Here is a 4,752-nt window from a genome sequence, read left to right as displayed (position 1 = left end):
CCCCCCCCCCCTCTCGCCCTGTCCCATGTCCCCTTCTCTTCAGTTAATCACAAAATTTGACTAGGGCTCCGAGTGAAAATTTGTAATTTTTGCAAGCCTGCGACGCGAATAGCAGTTTTCGCGTGAAACCAGCTGTCTGTTTTATTGCACAATCGCAAAGCGGTGGCTCCGAGTACAAGCACAGACACGTTTCATCTCAGCCAAATTCAAGAGAAACCTCAACCCACTGGAGCGTCGTTTACCTACGACCTTCACAGTTCATAGTTGTTTTAAAGAAACGCGTGCTTGATGTCAGCCGATTTTTCCTGATAATTTCTTCGGCTACGGACCGCTGTGTTGATATTGTGTTTCGGGGCCTTTAAATTTTTGTCTGGGTGTGTTGTATCCTTGTGTTTGTGTAACTGGTTTTCGATGGTGGTCAAGCGCAGCCTTCTGTGCATTCGATTCTCGCAGCAAATGTCTCCGCGCGGTTTCGGTGTGCTCGTGTACCGGCCATCCACACTTGCAAAGAATTATGTTGTTTCTCGCTCTACCCAATGCCTTGGGCCAACGATGATTAAATTGTATTGATTTCAGCAGCGCGCGCGTGTTTCAGCGTTCTGCGCTTTTGCCATGCGTAAAAGGGTGGAAAAGAAGAGCGAGGAATGAAGTGCAGCGTAGAAGGGGGCTCTTAGATTGAAAAAATATTGTCTATACCCTTTAAAGGATTCGAAACAGGTGTATGTCAAATCGATGGAGTTTCCAATATTTGCATGGATCTACACATGCTTTCTGTTGGGACCAATAATAGCCATCGTGGATGGGCGGACGGAGGGAGGGGGGGTTGGGCTTGAAGAGGTCAGGTGTCCGCCAAGTTCATCCACTGTTAGACGACCCCGATGGCTGAGTAAATGAACTCTAAGAGAAAAAGCTGACACTGGTCGTGTGGTCGTGGTCTTTGTGTACGTACCACCATGGTACGAAGTGTGCTCGCACAGTGCAAAGTGATGCAAGTTAAGCTTGCACTGTGCGAAGTGTGCTCGCAATGTGCGAAGTGTGCGAAAAGTCCGGACTGTGCTCGCACTGTGCGGAGTGTGCGAAAAGTGCGCGCACCGTGCGAAGTGTGCTCGCACTGTGCGAAAAGTGCGGAGTGCGCGCACAGTGCGGAGTGCGCGCACAGTGCGGAGTGCGCGCACAGTGCGAAATGTGCACCGCACACTGAGATGTGCGTGCGTGTGCGCACAGCACACTTAATTGTGCTCTTTTTCCCAACACTATTTCCATCCATAATTTGTGACCATAATTTGGGTGTGTGTCTTCGCTCCATACAAATCGTGAAAAAAACATTTTTGCTTGGTCGGAAATTGCGGCGAAAACCGCCTTTTGCGGATAGGGTTTTCATTCAAAATAAGGAGACAACTTTTGAAGCTCATTTTGTTCGAAGTGTCAAGTCGGTTCATCAGTGAAAAAAAAAATCAATCCTTCATGAGCTAACCTGATCAAACCTGCAACAAATTGGCATTTGTTTAAATATTTTTCCGGATGAAATAATCTAGGATGAACACACAGGCGGTCCCCAAGATACACGGTTAAAGGGGACCGTAAATGGCCCCAAAATATCGCGTATCTCGATTTCCGCGTAAGTGCAATCTCGTGATTTCCAGCCAAAATATCAATAATTTTCGTGTAATTTTGCATGTGGGGGGTGTTTGTATGGAGTGTTGAGATGAGTTCAGCTGCCAAATGTTAAAATCCATATAAAACAGCTAGCTGATATCTTAAAAGCCCCCATTGGCTATTGCGCCATTAAAAACCCAGTTTACCAAAAAAAAAAAAGATTTATTACGTGATTTTTTTCTAAATTGAACGGGTATTGGGAATAAACGGGAATCGACTTTTTTGTAACGGTATGAAAGAAATAGTTATACTGACAGATTAGCTTGAGCGCCTATCTTTTTTTCTATGGAAAAATGGTGCTGAGGCCGATAGTGTGCATTGAATGTGATAGCCATCACAGTCATAACTTCATATGCACGTCTAGTTTGGTAAACTTTCAATAGCCTATACGAAAGTACAAGCAGGTACGTTGAACTTAACTCTAGCTTCCTTAAATGAAAAATGAACTTTATTTGTAAATAGTCGGAAGTTATGTGAGATGAAGCGCAAATCATTTTTCAATTCCTGAGTAGCAGACCACCTAGTGGAAATATACACGAAAGATTGTGTTATTGTTTTACAGTAGTACTATGTTTTACTCGTATAAAAACACAAAAAAGCAACTAACTTTACCCTTATCAAGATTGAAAGCACCTAATTAAACAAAGGTATCGAAAGGGACAGATAACTTACCATTAAAAAGCATATTTGCGCAGGAATCTGTAATTAGTATCAACATTTTTTTTTTTTCAAAACTTTCGAAGACGTTGTTACATTAGTCTGATATTAACGATAAATATAGCAAAGGTCAAGAATAATAAAGTAAATTAAACAAATAAATAAAAAAGTGAATAAATTACACGGCAATATTTTAAGATGCCATAACTGCTCAATCTAAAGATGAAAAAGTTCATGGCATCAAGCTAAAACAAATATTGTGTATAGGGAACAATACATATGCTAAAAACACCTAACGTCGTTATACGAAAGATTGTCAAAATGAAAAAAAAAAAACAACAAAGGCTATTTTTCGCCATTCGAAAACGGAGATTTGCTTATAAATTCATTGAAAGATGATGATCCATTCCAAAATAATTTATGTTGCAAGGGAAAAATCCTTTTCAGGTTCATGAACAAAAGTTAAAATATGGCTTTTTAAATGTGCAGTGCTATCACGTAGGTCGCTACGATAAAGAAAAGAAGGTATTTTATACGATTTATAAGTAGTATTCGATCCTAAGAATTGGTTATTATGAAAAAAAAAAACCAACGTTTGGAAAAGACCACATTTTACAATCATAAACAAATTATATATCCTATCCTCAATGAGTATACTCACACATAGTTATGCGGTTACATGGTCTGATTTGCTCATATTGGCGGACAGCACGGTGTGTAAACAAAACAACAAGTTAAAACATCCCCATGAGAGAGCCTTCGTGGAATCAGCCACGGAGAATTTGCTGTGGCCTAATGACCTTAGGGGCTTGGTGTTGGAGGGTTTACTGCAGTGGCTAAAACTTGGATAACAGTACAAACCACAAATTTGCATCAAAGACTTACTTGTTTAAGAACTCGTAGAACTTCAGACACAAATTGAATACAGAAAATATCGATATGAAAATCAAAAATGCATCTCATTTCGATGGTACTTTGGTTCCCCTTTTCGTTATACCACCAAATACCACAAATACTGGAGATATAATTGCACATACATAATGCACAACTATTGTGCACATGTAATTGTATGTGCAGTAAAAGTGCACAATTGGCAGAAGCAAAGACAGCGGCAGTTACCTAATTTAAACTTTTCGTAGAGTAGGTTAGCTTAATTGGAAATTGAGTTGAAAAACTTGTACAAGATTCTTCCAATACAATTAAAAATTCATTATTTATGTATCAATTTGAAGCAAATAATTGGTCTATAGAAACAATTTCATACATTAACGTTAAAGCTTAAAGTGTTTACAAGTGTGTGTGTGTGTGTGTGTGCTTATCTTACCACTGACTGATTTTGTACATACTGTGTAAAATTCGAAGTAACGTCTTATTAGTAGTCATAGTAAAGTTTCCTTCGTGGTAATCTTGTTTTTTTTTTCTTTTTTCTTTTTGTGAAGTCATCTCGTTCTATGGTTATGAAGGGGAATCGTGTTCTCAAATAAGGTTGGGAAGCTGTTTACACAAAGAAACATGATTAGCACAGAGCGAAGGATCCGAAGGGTAAACATTTTTAGCTCGTGTTCGTAGAAGGATCAAGCGTTTGTTGATTTTTATCCGATGGAATGATGGTTGTGGGCGTTACAAATTTGTGTGTTGAATTATTCATGATCGATAGGTCGAAGCGTAACAATGGATTGGAGAGAGCCAAGAATAACCATATAAGTGATTATTGTGAAAGCAGTAAAAAATCTGCAAGTTTGCGGTAAAGCTGTGATAAGAAAGAACATGTTCAAATTCGCATAACCGATATATGGCACATTCCAACACGCTTCATAACAACGTTCACTTACAACACTAAAGCTCACCGGCTCTTTCGTGCGAGTGAGTGTGTTTTAATGGAGATTAGTGCTCTTAATGAGGAGCGAGAAGCAACAACAACAAAAAAGTATCCGTTTATCCGCCCATCCTAAACCGACTACATACAACAAGTCGATGATAAATGAGCGAAACTCGCAGGACAAGCTAAACCATGCCAAATGATTAATGACAAGGACCCGTTTATGGACGAAAACACTGTGCTCTGTGTGGTTTACTAAGACAAGCTAAAATAAAAGTACATCACACCAAGCATTTCCTGCCCTTCTCTCTGCAGTCAAACGGTAAAGTAAGGTCGGAAAATCTGTCCTGTTTGAAAAAAGGATTAGCATTCTGCGAGGGTGGGAAGCTAAGAGACCTTACCTTGGGTAGGGAGACACTCCCAGCTCATGAATAAAGACGTGTAGTCTAATGTACTGTCTAATTCAATCTGTAATCGAAAACCCTGGTTTATATTTTTGAATTATTTGTGTGTGTTTGTTGTGTATTTATTTATTTATTTATTTATTTATTTTTTTTTTATAATTCTTGTCCGCCAATGACGGCCCCACAAGATATCGTAAGTTATTATAGATTAATGTA

The sequence above is a fragment of the Anopheles coluzzii genome, chromosome 2 (genome assembly GCF_943734685.1).
Source record: "Anopheles coluzzii chromosome 2, AcolN3, whole genome shotgun sequence".
NCBI lineage: Eukaryota > Metazoa > Arthropoda > Insecta > Diptera > Culicidae > Anopheles > Anopheles coluzzii.
The sequence above is the reverse complement of the archived record's forward strand: the minus strand, read 5'-3'. Positions refer to the sequence as shown.